We start from the raw sequence: 22,397 nt of genomic DNA, 5'->3' as shown, positions 1-22,397 counted from the left end.
GACTGTCGTAATTCATTACTTTCAGTTAGAGCAAGAATTGGATCATTCCCAAATGGCATCATCTACTTTGTTTATAATTCTTTGCTATGGAAAAAATAAATTCTATGTATATTTTGCAACTTTTCTTTCTTTTTTTTATCCCCTTGGCAAGTATTGAGATCTCTGGATCAAAAAGTATGACCATTTTAAGTCACTTTCTTATCATCAGATCAAAATGCCTTCCAAAAGGTTGAATAGTAATATTTCTTTTAAAACATTAAACATTTTTAAAAAATAAAGTTTCAATTTTTAAAAAGTTCTAAAAATATTATAAAGTTTATAATTATGGTAATTAATGCAACAATAGGTAGAACACTTTAGGACAAAGAACAAGAAAGACCATCCTTGACCTTGTTCTAGTTTATATTATTATCAATGATTTGGATGAAGGGCTAAGGCAACATAATCCATTCTTCACAGGGCATAAGATTGGAAGAGTAAGTTAGATGACAGAATTAAGTCCAACTAAGATCTTAATGAGATGGGCTGGAACTGAGGAAAATTTAAGAAAGATAAATGCAAAATCCTTTGGACAAGATCAAACTATCAAATATAAGACAGATTGTGGAGAAGGAGGGTGGCATAATTATATGGCAATTCAAGTGAAAAAAAAAAAAAAAAGACCTGGGGATTTCAGCAAGGTAAAAGCTAAAATGATCAAAGACTGATTTGAAAGGCAAGAGATCTAACATCACCTTAGATTCTATTAAATCATGCCAACTTTTAGTAGTGACAAATCAGAGTTTCCAGAAAAAAGATAAGCAGGACACTGAGAAGACTAGAGATGATATCACATAGGTACCCTGAGCAAGTTTGGTATATAAGCCTGGAAAAAGACATCTTTGAGGACACAATATGAAATCTGTATGTTAACTGGACTTATTCTATTGGGACTTAGAAAGTTCAGGAAGAAGGATGTTTCAAAAAGAGTAAAAGTGAAACTTCCTTGCAATTTTTTTGTTCTTGATCCTATGTCATCATATCCATATGTCATCACCTAATATATGGAGAGTATTTAGTAAATACTATTATTACCATAAATCTCTAGCAATATTAATGTTATTATAGATTATAAATGTCTTACAATACAAGTCTTAAATATAATATACTATACCATTTATAAGGTTATCATCATATATACATATATTTATGTATCACATTATATATAAAATATAAGTTATAAATTAAATGTTATAATTTAATATATAATATAATTATAATTAAAATACATTATGTAATTATATATTATAATTAAAATATATAATATAATTACATATAATATAATAATTTAATATGAGCACATAAAAATAATAACAATAATTAGAGCTTTAAGATTAATAAAATACATATTGTATCACATTCGATATTCACAATAATCTTTGGAGATAAATATTAATATCCTCATTTTAAAGTAAGAAAATTGGGGTTGTGAGAAGTTTGCCTAATATAAAGGACTTTCTATCCACCATACCATCTAGCAATCTTGCTGAAATATATTGAATTGACTAGGTGTAGTAGACTTGGATTCTTATTAGTCTTTGCTGTTCCACACATTTGCTATGTAGACCTGAGCCATTAAACTCTCTGGGGTTTAGTTTCTTCTTCTACAAAGGCATTGAGTTGAAGTAAAATGGACCCTAAGTTCCCTTAAACACTCTATATGAAGCTATGCAAGACATGGCTTTGTTCATGGGAAGAATTAAATTGATTTTTTTTTTAAAAGTAAGGCCATTTTAAAATAATTTTCTTTCTTAAAATTATTTATGCCATTTTGTTGTTTGCAAAATATAGCATGTGGGTATGTATTTGATGAACTTTAACCCTATCCTGTTATTTCAATATACAGCTGCATTTAAGCTTAATATTGAAATGGGGTCTTATAGAAAGATCAAATCAATGCTGAGCAAAGATATCTTTTCATTATAAGAAAGTTATTCATTATTAAAGAGGCAACAAAGGACAAAATGATGAGCTGTCTATTCTTTATGCAAAAATTAGAAGAAAAACAAAAACTCAACTTATCTATAAATATGCTCATTTTGATCAGACTTACTGATTTCCTGTAACTATATATATATATATATATATATATATATATATATATAACTATATAAATATATATATAGTATATAATATACACTTGTATTATATTGTACCTACATATGTATCTATGAAAAATGAATAGGTATATACATATTTGTATATGTGTGTACATACAAATATGTATATATACCTATTCATTTTTTGATGTACCTGGGTTTATATAAAATAGGTGAAATTTATTTTTAGCACCCTCCTTTACTTCTTGAGTAAAATATTGCTCTGTCCAAGTTGTCAAACTGTCAAATCTCATTGGTAAGGTCCTCAGGGTACAAATGATACGATGTTATACTTGGAGAATCCTGAGAATCAACTAAAAAACTAGTTGAAACAACATCTGTAGCAAAATAGCAGGATAGAAAGTAAACCCACATAAACCATCTACATTTTTACATATTACCAACAATGTCCAGCAATGAGAGATAAAGACATTCAGTTTAAAATAACTATGGACACTAGATAAAGTACTTTATATTCTACCTGATGAAACAAACTCAGGAGTTATATGAACATAACTAACATTTTTTACACTAGTAAAGTTAGATCTGAACAATGGAAAATATAATTGCACACAAGGAGGCTGGGTCAATATAATAAAAATGAGAATTCCACCTAAATTAATATACTTATTCAGTGTCATACTAATCAAACTTTCAAACATTATTTTATACAGTTAGAAAAAAAATAAAAAATTCATCCGGAAGAACAAAAGTCAAAAGTATCAAAGGAATCAGTGAAGAAAAAATGTGGAGGAACGTGGCCTAACAGTTCCAGATATAAATGATATTATGAGATAGTAATCATAAAAACAATCTGATACTGGCTAAGAAATAGAGTGGTGGATCCAAAGAGTAAATTGAATACACAAAACACAGTAGGCAATAAATATGTAATTTAGTCCAGATTTGGGGACAAGAACTCACTATTTGAACAAAACTGCTAAGAAAACTAAAATCACTTATTGACCAACACCTCACATCATATGCCAACCTAAGATCATGAGTACATAAAGTGTGATAACATAAGCAAAATGGGAAAACATGGAATATTTTATTTTTGACATGTATGATTAAGTGTACATTTTATGATCAAAATAAATGAGAGCATTACAGGATACAAAATGAATACTTTTGATGACAGTAAATAAAAGACTTTATACAAAACTAATACACCCATGATTAAGAAAGCAAAAAATGGGAGTTGGAGGGAGTTTTTTTACTTACATCGAGTTTCTCTGATAAATCCCTCATTTCTTAAATATATTGGTAACTGAGCCAAATTTATAAGGACACAAAGTTGTATCCCAATATATAAATAGTCAAAGGATATGAAGAGACAGTTCTTTAGATGAAGAAATCAAAGCTATCCATAGTCATATAAAAATTCTTTAAAACACTAATTATTAGAGAAATATAAATTAAAACACTTCTGAGACACCACCTTATACCAATGAGATTTGGTAATATGACAAAAAAGGAAAATGACAATTTTGTGGAAAAATTGGAACAGTAATACATTATTGGTGAAGTTGTCCTAGACATTAGTCATCTCTCTAAGCAGACTAACAATTACTTTTTCATTTGTTTTTTGCTACCACATTATACATTAGACTCAGGCTAAACTTGTAATTCACTAACACCCCCACACCCTCAGATAATTTTTTTTTTTTCAGATAAACTGCTATATAGTAATGTTTTATGCTTCTAACCCAAGGTATAACTAGTTTGGGGAAAAAACAGCATTTTTCAACATATTAGGAACTATGGGGGACACTTCCTTCTCATGATGAGTCTCATCCTTGTATGTAAGGTTATCAGCTAGACTTTGCTGTCTCATGAAGTATAACCAGATCTGGTATAATTTTGGGTGCACTTGAATGAAGAAAATTCTTGAGAAAGTCTTTGACCTTATGGGAACTAAAGAGGAAGAATGGCTCTATTACCATGATGCATCTTTTGGGGGTCAACAACACCAGTGGGGGTGACAGCTGGACAATTCTATTTGTTTGAGACCATTTCCAACCCATGTATCTTTGAAGATAGCTATAGGGATATAACCATGGGATGCACACAGAATTCCGTTATTATTAACTGTCTACTCTTATGGATCCTTTGGTCCGTTCTTCATCCCTCTGGGAAAAGGGTCATGACATAATCATATTGTCTCATTATACTCTGGATCTGATAACTCTTTTTGTGTGTACGCATTTCATCACCTAGCAGCAAACTAGCTAGAAAAATCCAAAGCAATCTGAAGCAGACATAATGCACATACTAAGAACAAGAGTTATTTTCTTAGGTGTATATATGGAATGACTTCTGCCAATATCAGTGGATTAAAACTATCATCCGGGGAGAATTCTGGGAAGATGAAGGAGCAGTAGGTCAAAAAATGTTAAGCTATTCAGATTTTCCCCAAAATTGTCCCTCAGGGGAACATAGACTGATATCCTTCTGGGAGAACCAGAGAATACCAGAGGACCATGATTTAATTAGTATGAAGTGTAAACACCTCCAGGTTAGCTCCATAGAAATAGCCAGTGCAAATCTTGAAGATATCTGGATTTTGAGGTAGCCTCAGTCACAACCACAGGCACTTTCACTTCCTGGATAGCATGGAGAGACCTGGGTCTGAGTCCAGTAATATTGAGGGAGCTTCTGCTGACTAAGAATGCCAAGTGTTCTGGCTGCAGGCATTTACAGGAGGTTGGAGCTTTAGGTTTGCTGCTGCAGGTCAGAAGGGAGAGATAAAATGAAGCAAGGGGCACAATACCCCCCACCCTAGGATTAGGGTGCTTACACTAATATTTCTTATTAATTAAGAAAAAAAGAGCAAAGAAGAAAGAATCAAATTTAGTATGGGAATGGAAAAGACTGGGTTCATCTTCAGAGGAACTTCTACCCCCAAAAGTAATATTAAGTGGCTATCTGCCGGGAAAGAATTAATAAATTTTCATTATATTAGCTAGTCATTTTTATTACATTAGCTTGGCCTACCCTTGCGCAGTTGATATTTTTCGAATTGTTTAGATTCCCTCAATCTTACAACATCACAGGTGCCAAACAAATGGGAATTTCACTCTTAGAAAATCTTGTCTTCATTCAGGTTCATTCTCATTTCCCTATAGCAGGGGCGATTCTTTTATTTCCTGTTGTTATCTTCTCTGGAATGCACCACTACTAAAGCATCCTGGATATTAAGAACAGTATGATCTGGTTTCTGTCACTCATCACTTTCTGCTGAGTATTCTTTTGGGAAAGTTGAAGGTAAGTGGAAATAATGACATGTTTTTGAGGCAGACTCTAGCATCTCAACTCCCAGGTGACTATAAAATATCATGTTTAGAAGTAAGTTCTTCTCAAATCCTAATAGTGAAACAAAGAAAACCCCACCTATCTAATCACTGGAGTAAGCACAGGGAAATGCTAGTAGGTAGACTTGTGTAATTTGGCCTTATACATGCTAAGGCCAATAAGTCAATCTATCATCAGGACTGCTTCTCCCTTTGCTTCTTCCGTCTGACCCAGATCTCAGCAAAACAATTCAAAAAGTCTCTCATGTTATTTATGTGGACACTAAAGGAAGGAACAAACTAGATGGTAGTAGTAAATAAGACTGAGAGCTGGTTGTATAATCATAAACAAAGAACAATAATTAAGAAGTAAAAACTGACTTAACAGTAAATCTCAAGTAAAGTAACCAAAAGATCTGTCTATATTCTAGTATTTTATGAAGTTCTCCCCTTTGATTAAAGACAAATATTGTGCTAAACTAGTTTTTAGAAGAAAAATTCTTAGAGAAATAATCAACAGCAAGAACAACAACTAATAATAACAACAGCAGCAGCAACAACAGAAATAATTTTAGCTTGTATTACAGACCTCTAAAGCATACAAAGCAGTTTACAAATATTATCACATTTTATCTTCATAATAATCAAGGGAAGGAGGAGCTATTATTTTTCCCATTTTATAGATGAGGAAATTGAGTCAGACAAGGTTAAATGACTTCCCCAGAGTCACAGAGTTAGTAAATGACTGAGACCACATTTGAATATAGCTTTTCCTCACTCCAGATACAACATGCTGTCTGCTTCACCAACTAGCTGTCTACATAAAAGAGTCAGTCTTTAAATCTAAGAAGATGAAATTTCACAGAGGTAAATTTACAGCCCCCCGCCAAAGTAAATCCCTATTTAATACCTAATTACAGCATGAAAGTGACCTGGAATTTTTATGCCAATGACAAAACAACACAGGTTCAAGAAAAAAACATTTCAATACACATCCAATGATCAATAGATTAGGGCTGGTATTCAAGGAAGACCCTAGCTAACTTTGTATGGCTTGTTTGGTAAACTTACCACTAATGATTAATTATTTGATCATGATGCCAAAAAAACTACAAATTGGTCCCTCATTCCTATGCTCTTTTCCATTTCTATCACAATGACAGATGGTTAAAAAAAAGTGAGAGGATTCTTATAAATAGGCATTTTTAGTCTGTCTTTATGCAGTACCTTATTATCCAATGACCAATAAAGTTAATTTTTCCAGTAACTAAATCATATGAATATTTCCATTTTCACTAGGGAGAAAATCAACTGATATGAAGAAGTCACAAGTAAGTGAATAAATGGCCCTCAGGTTGTGCACAGAGAAGTAAGGAAAGGAGTTAAAGAATATGGTTTTCCATAAATCCAAAGCCACAAGGAAAAATCAATCTAGGTAACAATATTGCCATTTCACTTTATACTGCTTTACACACACACACACATATGTATATACACATCTATCTACATATATACAATTTATATACCACATATTAAGTAGAAGCAAAAAAGAAAACTGAAAATAATTTCATCTTAAACAAACATTTGTTATAGAGGATGGCAGATAGAAACATTCTAGGAAGAACTTCATAATTTTTCTTAAATCAAATCAACATGTATGAGACTTCATTGAAATGGTGGGCACAGGGGAGGATGGTAAAAATATATTGGAAGATATGCTTCAGCAATAAGAATTGTGCAAAAGAATTCTTATAGACTCCACAGGCATTTCAAGTCTATACATCATGAGTGAAGGAGAATGTACTGAATGTGGTGAATAACAAATAGCATGACAAAAATTAAATTGATTATATTTTCAATGAAATAAAGACAATTCATTATTGATGTGGAAATCATGCACAGATTAGGTTTCTGTATTCAGTCAGATCATCTTGTTAGAGTAAAGATCAACATCAATACTAAACTAAAGAAATATAAATTTAAAAATAAGGCACACATTTTAAACAACTCAAATGTGAGTTGTTTAACTAATGATGACAAAGAGCACAAAACATGAAGTTCTTGGAGGAACAGGCAATGGTATACATTAAAACCATTTCCTAAAAACACTTTAACAATGTAAATCAATTGTCATTTTAAAGAATCAATAAAGAGCTTATAAAATGTTTCAAACACTAAATACTTGATCTTCTTGCCAATAGAAAAAGTATGGCAGACAAAGCCAACAGATGTTAAGCATATAGATTGTTTTATAAATGGGAGGAGAAAGTTATAAACAGCAGTATCTAATAAGATAGTGAAAAAATAGGAAGAAATGTCCAAATATAGAGGAAGAGTATGTGGCAAACAGAACAATATTAAATACATTTTGGAGCATATCTTTGGCAAATGAATTTGCCATGATTACAGAGGACATCCAGGACAAAGTCCAAATAGAAAGGGAATTCCCCATATGCAGCCTTTTAAATTTCCTATTCATAGATGTCAATGTGATGACTGCATCTATGGCTTGCCACTGAATATTTGTGAAATTTCAGGTGAGATCCATAATCAGTTTCCCACCACCTATATCATTTTTGGATTTCTTGGAAACTCTCCATCATGCTACCAACACATGTTTTTCAGCTTCTTTTTTGCTCATGAGTTACTCAAGGACAAGGACTGTCTTTGTATTTATTTGTGCTTTTTATCTCCAGTACTTAGCACAATAGCTGGCAAATCACAGAAACTTAATGGGTATTGATTAATTTGTAGGAAGTAAGATTGGCCATCCAAAGAAGGATGAGTTAAGGAAAAGTTGAATATTATTCAAACTATGAAATTCAATTGAATGAAAAACCCATGGAGCTCATCATATAAGTCTTAGAAAAAAAACTGCAAATGAACATACACTGAACTATATGAACAGTATATATATAACTAGATGTAGATTTGAAGGGAAGGACAAGTTTGTTCATCATTTAAAACTTGACCAGTTCTATGATGAATCAAAGGTCCATTTTTTTAAAAACCAATATTTTTTCGGGTGTTGCAGTTTAAAATGTCACAATTTTCAAAGAGAAGAGGAAAATTCCTAAACCTGGGCCCAGAGTTAAAAATGAGAAAGAGAAAGAATTTAATTGCCTTTCAGAAATAGAATAAGTAGCACTTTCAACAACCTCAATCTTCTCCTTGAAATAAAATCTCATCTTTTTAATGGTCGATATTCCTTATTTATGTATGTAATGCAATGACATACCACACAGTGGCAAGTCTCCCTGCAAAAGCATTATAGAAAGATATTATATATAGGAATCACACGAGATGAAAAGACATGGTTAAAAATTGCAATCTGTATTCACTAGACATGAAAGAAATGAAAAGTCCCTTTTAAAAATTTGGTAAAGAATTAAGAAAAATTGATAATATTTATACAGTATTTTACATACTATATATATACATATATATTTCACTTGATCCTCAAAAGGATTTTTTTTTTTTCTGACTTGCCTATGGTCACATAACTATTAAGCATCTAAGGTAGTGTTTATTTTTAAATATCCTTTTTTTCTCCAGTAATATATCCAGAAAATATTTAGCATTATCATTTTTCTTTTTTTATTATTATTAATTTTATAATTGTAACATTTTTTTGACAGTACATATGTATAGGTAATTTTTTTTTTTTTTACAACATTATCCCTTGTACTCCCTTCTGTTCCGAATTTTTCCCCTCCTTCCCTCCACCCCCTCCCCTAGATGGCAGGCATTCCCATATATATTAAATATATGTTATAGTATATCCTAGGTACAATATATATATATATATATGTGCAGAACCTAATTTTGTTGTTGTTCTTTTTGCAAAGGAAGAATTGTATACGGAAGGTAAAAATAATCTGGGGAGAAAAACAAAAAAAATGCTCACAGTATACACTCATTTCCCAGTGTTCCTTTTCTGGATGTAGCTGATTCTATCCATCATTGATCAATTGGAATTGGATTAGCTCTTCTCTATGTTGAAGATATCCACTTCCGTCAGAATACATCCTTGTACAGTATCATTGTTGAAATGTATAATGATCTCCTAGTTCTGCTCGTTTCACTCAGCATCAGTTGATGTAAGTCTCTCCAAGCCTCTCTGTATTCCTCCAGTTGGTCATTTCTTACAGAACAATAATATTCTATAACATTCATATACCATAATTTACTCAACCATTCTCCTATTGATGGACATCCATTCATTTTCCAGTTTCTAGCCACTATAAAAAAGGGCTACCACAAACATTTTGGCACAGGTCCCTTTCCCTTCTTTAAGATTTCTTTGGGATATAAGCCCAGCAGTAGCACTGCTGGGTCAAAGGGTATGCATATTTTGATAATTTCTTGGGCATAATTCCAGATTGCTCTCCAGAATGGATGGATTCTTTCGCAATTCCACCAACAATGCATCAGTGTCCCAGTTTTCCCTCAGCCCCTCCAACATTCATCGTTATTTGTTCCTGTCATCTTAGCCAATCTGACAGGTGTGTAGTGATATCTCAGAGTTGTCTTAATTTTTATTTCTCTGATCAATAGTGATTTGGAACACTCTTTCATATGGGTGGAAATAGTTTCAATTTCATCATCTGAAAATTGTCTGTTCATATCCTTTGACCATTTATCAATTGGAGAATGGTTTGATTTCTTATAAATTAGAGTCAATTCTCTATATATTTTGGAGATGAGGCCTTTATCAGAACCTTTAACTGTAAAAATGTTTTTCCAATTTGTTACTTCCCTTCTAATCTTGTTTGCATTAGTTTTGTTTGTATAAAAGCTTTTTAATTTGATGTAATCAAAATTTTCTATTTTGTGATCACTAATGATCTCTAGTTCTCCTTTGGAAACAAATTCCTTCCTCCTCCACAAGTCTGAGAGGTTAACCATCCCCTGTTCCTCTAATTTATTTATGATTTCGTTCTTTATGCCTAAATCTTGGACCCATTTTGATCTTATCTTAGTATGTGGTGTTAAGTGTGGGTCCATGCTGAGTTTCTGCCATACTGATTTCCAGTTTTCCCAGAGTTTTTGTCAAATAATGAATTCTTATCCCAAAAGTTAGGATCTTTGGGTTTGTCAAACACTAGATTGCTATTTTTATTCACTATCTTGCCCTGTGAACCTAATCTATGCCACTGATCAACTAGTCTATTTCTTAGCCAATACCAAATGGTTTTGGTGACTACTGGTTTATAATATAATTCTAGATCAGGTACCGATAGACCACCTTCACTTAATTTTTTTTTCATTACTTCCCTTGAAATTCTCAACCTTTTGTTTTTCCATATGAATTCTGGGAGTCTGATTGGTATAGCACTAAATAAATAGATTAGTTTAGGGAGTATTGTCATCTTTATTATATTCGCTCGGCCTATCCAAGAACACTGAATGTCTTTCCAATTATTTAAATCTGACTTTATTTTTGTGGCAAGTGTTTTGTAATTTTGCTCATATAATACCTGATTTTCCTTTAGTAGATATATTCCCAAATATTTTATACTATCGACCGTTATTTTGAATGGGATTTCTCTTTGTATCTCTTGCTGTTGGATTGTGTTGGTAATGTATAAAAATGCTGAGGATTTATGTGGATTTATTTTGTATCCTGCAACTTTGCTAAAATTCTGAATTATTTCTAATAGCTTTTTAGCAGAGTCTTTGGGGTTCTCTAAGTATACCATCATGTCATCTGCGAAAGAGTGACAATTTGATTTCTTCATTTCCTACTCTAATTCCTTGGATCTCTTTCTCGGCTCTTATTGCCGAGGCTAGCGTTTCTAGTACTATATTGAATAGTAATGGTGATAGTGGGCAACCTTGTTTCACTCCTGATCTTACAGGGAAAGGTTCCAGTTTATCGCCATTACATATGATGTTTACTGACAGTTTTAAATATATGCTCATTATTATTTTAAGGAATAGTCCATTTATTCCTATACTCTCAAGCGTTTTTAGTAGGAATGGATGTTGGATTTTATCAAATGCTTTTTCTTCATCTATTGAGATGATCATATGATTTTTATTTATTTGATTATTAATATGGTCAGTTATACTAATAGTTTTCCTAATATTAAACCAGCCCTGCATTCCTGGTATAAATCCTACTTGATCATAGTGTATTATCCTGGGGATGATTTTCTGAAGTCTTTTTGCTAATATCTTATTTAAGATTTTAGCATCAATGTTCATTAAGGAGATTGGTCTATAATTTTCTTTCTCTGTTTTCAGCCTACCTGGTTTAGGTATCAGTACCATGTCTGTGTCATAAAAGGAATTTGGTAGGACTCCTTCATCCCCTATTTTTTCAAATAGTTTATATATCCATTGTTTACACCCTCTCTGCTGCTCCTGGCTTGCTGCCAAGATGGAACATCCACTCTGGGGTAAAAGTCTTTTCACAGAAACGGCAGAGATCATACCCCTCCCCCTCCGATCTGAGCTGTGTGAGCTGTCTGTCTCATTCTGACTGCCTGCCCTCAGTCTGTGCTCAGTCTGTTCGACCCTCCCCCGAGCAAACACAGACCTTCTCTGGCGAATTTCAAGGATGTCTTCTCTTGGTGATTATTTGTGAGTTTCTTTTCTGGGTCAAGCATTAACTCCGAGGTTTGTCATGAAGTAAGTCCTGGGAGAAAACAAGGAGCTCAAGCAGCTGTCTGCCTCCACGCCGCCATCTTGGCTAGAAGTCAGCATTATCATTTTTCAAAGTTTTGATTTCCAAATTTTTCTCCCTCTGTTCTTTCCCTTTTCCCAAAGATGATAGGCATTTTGAGAGAGTCCTTTGTTCCTGGCTTGGATTGTTGTGTCACTGAAAAAAAAGCTAGTTCATTCTTAGTTGATCATGACACAAGGTTGTTGATACTGCATACAATATTTTCCTGGTCCAACTTATTTAATTTTGTATCAGTTCATACATTTTCCAGGTTTTTCTGAAATCTGTTTGTTTATAATTTCTTATTGTACAATAATATTTCATTATATTCATATAGCTTATATTATATATTTATATTATTATATTCATATACTTATATTCATATACTATATTCATATAGCTTGTTCAGTTTTTCTCCAACTGATACACATCCCTCAATTTCCATTATTTTGCCACCATGAAAAGAGCTGCATGTATATCTTTTTCCCTTTTTTGTCCATTGTCTAGCACTGGTATTGCAGGATCACTGTATATGCAGGCAGTTAGGTTGCCCTTTGGGCATAGTTCCAAAGTGCTCTAAAAGAATAGCTAGATCAGTTCATAACTCTACCGACAGTGCATCTGTGTCACAATCTCCCATAGCCTGACATTTTATAACTTTAATTTTTGGTCACATTAGCCAATCTAAAAGATGTAAAGTGATATTTACTATTTGTTTTAATTTGCATTTCTCTAATAGAAAGTGAATTAGCCTAAGGATAACTTGATTTCTTCATAAACATTTTACCTCTCACTTCCTTCTACATCCACTCTATTCTTTCTCAATCCTTATTTTTTTAATGTCATTCCTTCAAATTCACTTTATACTCATACCCTCTATTTCCTTCCAGCTACATGATTAGTGATAGTTTTTAAGAATTACAAGTATCATCTTGCCACGTGAGATGTAAATAGTTTAGCTCTAACGAGTCCTTTCTTTTTTCTTTTCCCTTTGTACTTATTTATGCATTTCTTAGGTCTTGATGTTAGAGGTCAATTTTTTGGTTTTGTTCCAGTCTTCTCCTTATGAAAGCTTGAAATCCTTCGAATTTATTGAATGACCAATTTTTTCCCCTTGATGTATTAAGTTTAATTTTATCAGATAAGTGATTCTTGGTTATGGTGTAGGTTCCTTTGTGTTAGGATTACAAGGAAAGAGTCTGGCTGGAGGCTCCAGAAGCTTCCCAAGAAACCTGCTCACAGAGGTAAAGATTTTACAGAAAATAAACCTCCTCCCAGAGAAAGATCATAACTTAGAGGCGAAAGGACCTTTACAATTTGGCGACCACAACGTGGGGCAAGGACTTTTGCTTATCCTGACAAGGACTTATTCTGAGCCCTTCAGAGGAGCTAGCCCGGACCTTCACATTTTGGCACCCAAACAGGGACAGACAAGATCCTGATTCCAGTGGAAAAGCCTCTCTGATCCAGAAGCATGAGTAACAAAGAAACTATGTTAAAGAGTTTAGTTAAAGAGTTAAAGAATTTCAGTGAAATGGGGCAAATGCCTTCTGTTCAAGGAAAATGTTTAGAGAGCATTATCCAGGTTATGAAAAGCCAAGGATTGATTATAATTTTGGAGGAGATTACTGAACTTTTAAAAACTGTGCAGGTCATATGTCCTTGTTTTTCTCTGGAAAAAGAATTGGATCCAGATGAATGGAAATTAGTAGGAGAGCAATTAGGTGAGCACTACAATTCCAAACCAAACTTAATTTCCAAAGATACACTTCACACCTACAATTTAATCCAAGTGGCTTTAAAAATTGTTATTCTAAAGGAAAAGAAGAAAGAGCCAGAGGGGGAAGATCCAACTAAACTAGGTGAAAAGGATGAATCAGATAACAATGGAGTTAAGTACAATTCTGAACAACAGGAGCATTTCTCATCTCCTCCCTCAATTAACCCTTCAGGGGTAGAGGAAGAAGGAGAAGGGGAAGAGGCAGTAATACAAACAGAATCACCTTTGAAGCAGCCTATGACAAGATTAGAAAAAGCATTGGTTAAAGCTAAGAGAGAAGGACAGGATATAAGTGATTTTATACATGCATATCCTGTGATTGAAAATATTGACTCTTTAGGTCAAAAAAGGAGAAGATATATACCTTTAGATTTGAATAAAATTAAAGATTTGAAAAAAGGTTGTACCCTTTATGGGGCTACATCAGCTTATGTTAAAATGTTACTAGATGGTTTGTCTTATGAAGTCCTAATCCTGAATGACTGGAAATCTATAGCAATTACACGTTTAGAACCTGGACAAAATCTGTTGTGGCTTGCGGCGTTTCATGAATTATGTACCAAGTCAGGTGCAATTTGGAAACAGGAGTTTAACACTTTGAGCAATTTTTGGTGCAATTAGCTGGTGAAGGTTGGTATGGAGAGAATTCAGAACAGGTTAAATATACCATGACAGTGTATGAGCAAATTGCTAAGACTGCAATAAAAGCTTGGGATTCCCTCCCCGGACAGAAAGATCAGGGGGAGGCTTTCAGTAAAATAGAGCAAGATCCCAATGCGGATTTTTGTGGGACGTTTGCAAACTGCTGTCAAAGGCACTATTGGAGAAAATGCAGCTACAGAAATAATGACCAGACATCTGGCTAAGGAAAATGCCAATGAGATTTGCAAGAGAATTATATGGGGATTAGACAAAGATGCTCCTTTAGAGGAGATCATAAGAAGCTGTGCTACAGTGGGAACAAACGCTTTTTACACCCAGACTATGATGAACATGGAAAGACAGGTCCCACCAGGCAAGAGACTTCTAGAGAAACTCAGGGATGTTTTCAAAGTAGAAAAATTGGACATCTAAGAGCTCAGTGTAGATACGGAAATACAGTGAGAAGACAGGGTGAGAGAAGACCTAAAATTCCATGTCCAAAATGTCACAAAGGCTTTCACTGGACCTCAGAATGTAGATTGTTCCAGGGAAATGAGAGGTGATATCAATCAAAAAATAGGTGGGGCATGATGGAAGCTGAGGTTACACCAGAAGAGCCTTTAGAATGTCAGGACTCTGAATTGATCAACCAGCAGAAAAGCAATAACATGATCAGTCAGCCAAAAAGCAATCAGATAGCAAAAATGGATTACACTTGGAAAGAATACAGGCCTTTTAAACCAACAGGACTGTGTCCAGTGCAAACAGCTCTAATGTAATTGCCGGATGATGAGAAGAGATTTAGAAAATGGTAAATAGGAGGAAATTAAATAGGTTAACTGCCTGGGAGAAAGGGTTTGCTTGTATTTCTTCAGATGGAGAAGGAATCAGATGATTGCCAACAAGTCGTATTTGTCTTGTCCATCAGAGAGAGACAGAAAAAGAGAAACACCTCAAAACAAAGAAGAAGATTTAAGAAACATCTGACACTGAAAGAGCATGGCTAATAATAAGAAGACTGTTAAAGAACTTTAAAACCAGCAGGAATCATTGGATTTCCTAACACAAGATGAGACTAATGGACAATGGACTTATGGACATTTATAAATTCTCAATTTATGATTATTTGATCATGTTATTTGTTACATCACTTCTAGCATGTGTTATATTACTACATGTTTATGTAATTTATGTAATTATGTATAATACCTCCCATATTAATGGCTTTATGTTTCAAAGCCATGATTACCCTATATTCTAAATCAAAACAAAGGGGGAGATTTTAGGATTACAAGGCAATAACATAGGTTGTCTAAACAATTCTCTGGCTCAGAATTCAAGCCTTTGGTTCAGGCCTTTGAAGGGAGTTTACACCTTTGGAGTTCTGAGGTAGAGTTTATATGTTTAAAGGAGTTTGCACCTTTAGAGGGAGCAAGTTCATTGGTTGAAGTGTTTCTTACAAGCCCCATTGAGTTCTAACCAGACCATTCTCTGCTAGGATAAAAAAGGAGGGCAGTAGGGCAAGGAGTCTGAGTTTAGACGGTGGTCTGGAAGGAGAGTCTAGGCTAGGAGAGTGAGTGGAGAAGGCAGTCTGGAAGGATAACTTAGAGATGACCAGACCTTCACACCTTTGCCTTTTGGAATATCATGTTATATGACCTCTGATCTTTTAATGTCACATCAGCTGCCATATCCTGTGTATTCCTGATAGTGACTTCCCAATATTTGAATTCTTTCTTTTTAACCATTTGTAGATAATTTTTCTTGATCTGATAATTCTGAAATTTATCTATTATGTTTCTTGCAGCTTTTATTTTAGTATCGTCTTCCTGAGGTGATTGGTAGATTGTTTCAATATCCATTTTGCACTCTAGCTCTATAATATCATGGCAGTTTTTCTTGATTATTTTCTTGCAAGATTCTTTCCAGGTTCTCTTTTTGACTATGGTTTTCTGGTATTCCAATGATTCTGATATTGTCTCTCTTGGATCTATTTTTCAGGTCAGTTTTTCTTTCCCAAGAAATATTTTAAATATTCTTCATATTTTCATTCTTTTTAATTTGATGATTAAAATTCTTAATATCTTTACAAAGTCATTAGCTTCCATCAATTCTAACTTTTAAGGTTTGTACTTGTAAGATATGCTAATCAATGTTGAAGCAGCAAAATTCACACATTTCCATTTTGTTGAAAAAAATATTCATAAACTTTTTGTGGATGATATAATCAGTAAAGTTGAAAGTAGGTTGAAACTGTCTCTTATATCAAAGTAAAGTGTAAGGCAAGGAAGAAGAAGGAAATAAGTGTTTATTAAGCACCTATTGTATGTTAGGTACTATAATAAGCACTTAATAAATATTTTCTTTTTTTTTTTTTTTTTCTTTTTGAGGCTGGGGTTAAGTGACTTGCCCAGGGTCACACATCTAGGAAGTGTTAAGTGTCTGAGATCAGATTTGAACTCCGGTCCTCCTGAATTCTAGGCTGGTGCTCTATCCACTGCGCTACCTAGCTGCTCCAATAAATATTTTCTTAATGGATTTTTGCAAGAATTCTGTGAGTTAGGTCTTATTACGATCCTCAAATTACATTTGAAGAAATTGAGGAATGGAGAAGGTAAATGATTTGCCTAGGATCAGAAAGATATTAAATGTCTGTCTGACACTGCATTTGGACTCAGAAATTCATGATTTTAGGCCCAACACTAGCCATTATGCTATCTAGAGAGCCCATAATATTTACAAATTTAACCAAAATATATGGATTTCAGGACCTGGACATCAATAACACATTTCCAATTCCTGAGCTTACAGAATTTTGTCTGAGAAGTTGATATAAGAAAAGCTCACCATGCTGAAGACATTTACATATTATAAAAGGATTGGAAAATTAAAGTCAAGATCATCAAAATGCTGTGTGCAAAACAGTCATTAGCTAAAAGTTTGTTGAATTAAAAAAAAGGAAAATAAAATTTCTAAGGGCTATGTATACACATATAAACCCTTTTAGAAAAATAAATACCTAATTGACTTCCATTATGTATAAATTTAGTAATTATTTACTAGCAAATTATTTTTAAACAACATTTTCTGATGCAATTAAATTGACTTTTAAAAACCAGTTTATATGTACACATAGCCTATTTACAAGAAGGTCCCCAATTTGTAGGGCCCAGAACAAATACTATTCATATCAATTAACTTTTTGACATACCTGCCTTGCTCTCAGAAAATGACCAATTTCTCTTTAACATATTCTAATTTCCAGGAAATAGAATAATGATTTTGTGGGCTGCAAATAAGAAACCCAGAATGACCTTTCTTCTTCTTTTTTTTCTGTCCAAGTTGTTGTGGCAACAGGGGTCGATATGGCAATAACTAAAGGCAAAAACATCCTGCTCAAATGTCAAGCACAAGGAATACAAGGCAAACACTTTTAATAACCCAGTGCTTGGGTTCTGAGGTCTCTTTCTTGCTCCCTCTGTTCCCTCTCTTCCCTCTTCCCCTCCTTTGTTACCTCCCTCCCTCCCTCTCCACCCAATTTTCTCTTTCTTCCTTTTTCTCCCCCAATCTCTCTCAAAATAGGAAAATTATTTTTGAGCACCATCAATAGCTCAGATTATGCTGCCTTTTTCTTTTAAAGAAAGAGGAAACCTTATGGAATTCTATTATCATGTTTCTTTTATTGCTTTGGGACTTTGTAAACTAGCACTATATAATAAAATTTTCAAGATGCCAATAGTATCTGATAGTCCTAAATATATGAGCATTTGTGGTGCACCCCAGAGATCTTGAAAGATTAAAAAAATGCCTTTTAATAAAAAAAAATAAAAAAATAAAAAATAAAAACTTGGCACAAAGGTCCCATTCCAGGGTTTCAATCCTATAATTCACCTGTTGGGAACTCATTCCTTTTTGATTATGAGATATAGACTCACATTCTTTTTCAGGGATTATTGTCTAGAAAAAGTTAAAATAGGTCCAACTGATCAGAATAGCAGAATGATTATGAATACAGTGTGTGAATTCATAACCTCCAAACAAATGAAGGAAGGAAGGAAGGAAGGAAGGAAGGAAGGAAGGAAGGAAGGAAGGAAGGAAGGAAGGAAGGAAGGAAGGAAGGAAGAGAGGGAGGAAGGAAGGAACGAAGGAAGGAAGGAAGGAAGAGAGGAAGGAAGGAAGGAAGGAAGGAAGGAAGGAAGGAAGGAAGGAAGGAAGGAAGGAAGGAAGGAAGGAAGGAAGGAAGGAAGGAAGGAAGGAAGGAAGGAAGGAAGGAAGGAAATATAGATACATCATAAATGGGTCATGCAGTGATTAGAAATTTACATTTATCAGGCAAGATGTTAACATTATCAATGAAACTTCATTATCTAGCAATTAGATACTGTTGTAGAAGCAATATGATATCAGTTCTATGTTGGCTAAGCTAATTCTTTCAGGATGCATGAAGAACATTTTTTCTTCCTTTCTCCATAAAGTATAAAAGGTACATTTCAGGAAAAGTTAAAGTACGAAATTTCCCATTTCTACCTTTTGCTGCCTATAGAGAAATATTTTTTTCTCAATATTTTCTCTATTGATTCTCCTATATGATCTAAGTAATATTCCATTAATTTTGTATCTTTGTAGCAGAAATGGAAAGTATACTGTTTGAGCAAAAACAACAACAACAACAACAACAATAATAATAATAAAAGCCAAGAAAACCAGGAGAAAGAGGTTACATTTCAAATTTTGCTTCAATGTCAGGAAAATTCTAGAAAAACATTAGAGCTGTACAAAAGAAAAATGGTTAACTATAAAAATAATAGATTCACTTTCACCAAAGGTTTTACAGTAGACAATGAAAGTTTCTCAACGTGGTTATACAGGGAAATTGTAGGTAAATACAAGGTTCTACTATATTACAATGGAGGTCCAAATCAAGCTGGAGAGTCTGCAATTGTAACACTTTAAAATTTTGTATTTTATGTTTGCACTATTGTCTTTCTACCCAGGTTACTTATACCTTTGGAATCCAATTCTTACCGTGCAATAAGAAATTTGGTTTTACACACATACATTGTATCTAGGATATACTATAACACATTTAATAAGTATGGGATTGCCTGTCATCTAGGGGAGGGAATAGAAGGAGGGAGGGGAAAATTTGGAAAAGTGAATACAAGGGGTAATGTAAAAAAAAATTACTCATGCATATGTACTATCAAAAAAATTATAATTAAAAAATTATTTTAAAAAATAAAATAAAATTTTGTATTTTAAAAACTTTATTTCTAATAACAATATAAAAAATTTTTAAAAAGAATTTTTAAGCATCTAGTGTGTAAAAGCAATAGGGCAGCTAGACGACATGTATGTAGTATTAGATCTACCACTTACTGGTTCAAGATGTCCAAAACCAAACTCATTTTCCATTGTCCCAAATCTATCCCTCTTTCTTCTTTCCATAGGTAGCTTTATCTATTTACTAGATACAGCCAACCATGGGAAGAGGGAAGAGGGACGGATTTGTGAATGTAACAGACAGATCTCTAGGCTTGGAATCAGAAAGATTAATCTTTATGAATTCATTTGGCCTCATTTACTAACGTTGTGACTCTGGATAAGTCAGTTAATCTGATTTGCCTCAGTTTTCTTATTTATAAAATGATTTGAAGAAGGAAATTGCCAACCATTCTAATATCTTTACCAAGAAAACTCCAAATGGGATCACACAAAAAAAATCAGATATAATTGAAACAACCAAACAACAACATGTTAGAAACTGGGCCAAGAACAAGAAGCACAAAGAAAGGATCTTACAATCTAATGAGGGAAAAAATACAAACCAACCATGTACATGTACAAGATAACTTGGAAGTAATCACAGAAAGAAGGCACTAATATTAAGGAGAACAGGTTTCCTGCCAAAGATGGGATATTAGTTGGGACTTGAGTGAAACAGAAAAACCAGCATTTGAAGATATTGTGGCAGATCATTCCTAAAATTGAATATGGACAATGAAAACATCCAGAATTGGGAGGTCAGTATGAGTAGATCACAAAGTACAAGGATTGAAGTGGGGAGAACTCAAAGCAGGGAAGACAAACCATAAAGCTAGGACGACAGCTCAGGTATAAGATTATAAGGATCTGGACTATGATAGTGGCAAAGGAGAGAAGTGGGCAAAAACAAGAAATGTGGAGGTAAAACTTGGCAACAGATTGGCTATCGAGTGAGAGTAAGGAATCAAGGATGACAGCTAATTTGGGAGCCTGGGTAATTGGGAGGATCATATTATCTTCCACAATGATAGAGAAGGTGAGGAAGGGATAGATTTAAAACAATAATAGATATGAAATTCAATTGTGGATGTAAAAGAGTTAGTGAACAGTAGGCCCAAAATATTATTGTTCTGCAAGAAATGACCAACAGGATGATTTCAGAAAGGCCCAGAGAGACTTACATGAACTGATGCTGAGTGAAAGGAGCAGGACCAGGAAATCGTTGTACAACAATACTATATGACGATCAATTCTGATGGATGTGGCCATTTTCAACAATGAGATGAACCAAATCAGTTCCAACAGAGTAATAGTGAACTGAACCAGCTACACCCAGCAAAAGAACTCTGGGAGATGACTATGAACCACTATGTAGAATTCTCAATCCCTCTATCTTTGTCCACCTGCATTTTGGATTTCCTTCACAGGCTAATTGTACACTATTTCAAAGTCCGATTCTTTCTGTTCAGCAAAACAACTGTTTGGACATGTATACATATATTGTATTTAATTTATACTTTAACATATTTAAAATGTATTGGTCATTCTGCCATCTGGGGGTGATGGGAAAAGAAGGGAAAAATTAGAACAAAAGGTTTTGCAGTTGTCAATGCTGTAAAAATACCCATGCATATATCTAGTAAATAAAAACTATTAAAAAAAAAATTAGTAGGCCCAAGACTTGAACCAAGTTCCTCTGAATTCAGTTCTAATACTCCTCCCACTAGGCCATTTTACTTTCATAAATATAGAAATTCTTCAAGAATATGTATGTAGTAATGTAGCAGTTAGGAGAGATTAGAAGGATGGGAGTTCTTGGCACAGTATGAGTAACATTATCCAAGAACAATTAAGGGATAGAAACTAAAAGTGATTGAAATCACTATTAAAAAATAAAATGCAAAAACCTGTGTCTGTGTGTGTTTGTGTACTTACACACGTCCACATAACACATATACCTTCTTATTCAACAAACTCTGGTGATTCCTTTTTACTCCTAGAATAAAATAGAAAATTCTCTGTTTGCCATTCAAAGTCCCCTTATTACTATCCAATTTCCCCCTTACCTTAAAATGAAAACATTACCTCCCTTCTGTTTCCCAAACAGACACTCCACCCCCAGTCTACAAAATGTTTCACTGATTACCTCCCATATCTGGTATACTCCTCTTCATTCCTTTGCTTCCTTCAATTGCCAGCTAAAATGCCATCTTTTATTAGAAATCTACTGCTATTCATCTTAAGGTCAGCCTTTGCTCTAATTATCACCTGTTTATTTTGTATATGTCACATTTGTAAGTAGGTATTTAAATGTTGTCTCCATGAGATCCTTGAGAGCAAGGACTATATTTTGATTTTCTTCATATTTCTACCTTTTTGCACATTCCTGGCATATATGGAGCACTTTAAAAATCTTTGCTGATCGACTTCATGTGTGAAATGTTGATGTTGGTGATGGTAAGGATAGTCCTTGTGCTGCTGCAATTGCTAAAGAAATAGTACATATCACAAAGAAAAACTGTCCAGATTAAGACTGATTATAGATACTAAGGAATTAACAATATGAGAAAGAAAACCCAAACAGTAGTTTGGCTGAGCAGCAGTAGTAC

The 22,397-nt window shown here is 33.8% G+C and overlaps 1 protein-coding gene and 1 long non-coding RNA gene across 2 annotated transcripts in view; one reads left to right on the top strand and one right to left on the bottom strand.

Annotated features, from left to right (window-relative positions):
- Nucleotides 1-22,397, bottom strand: part of PRKN (parkin RBR E3 ubiquitin protein ligase) — a 1,861,641-nt gene that overhangs the window by 1,104,566 nt on the left and 734,678 nt on the right.
- LOC141565792 (uncharacterized) overlaps nt 21,255-22,397 on the top strand; it is a 154,618-nt gene continuing 153,475 nt past the window's right edge. The window contains exon 1 of the long non-coding RNA XR_012489133.1: nt 21,255-21,456. This is a non-coding gene — a long non-coding RNA (uncharacterized LOC141565792). The remainder of the gene's footprint in view (nt 21,457-22,397) is intronic.

The sequence above is a fragment of the Sminthopsis crassicaudata genome, chromosome 4 (assembly GCF_048593235.1).
Source record: "Sminthopsis crassicaudata isolate SCR6 chromosome 4, ASM4859323v1, whole genome shotgun sequence".
Classification (NCBI taxonomy): domain Eukaryota; kingdom Metazoa; phylum Chordata; class Mammalia; order Dasyuromorphia; family Dasyuridae; genus Sminthopsis; species Sminthopsis crassicaudata.
This window is presented reverse-complemented; position numbering and strand designations above follow the sequence as displayed.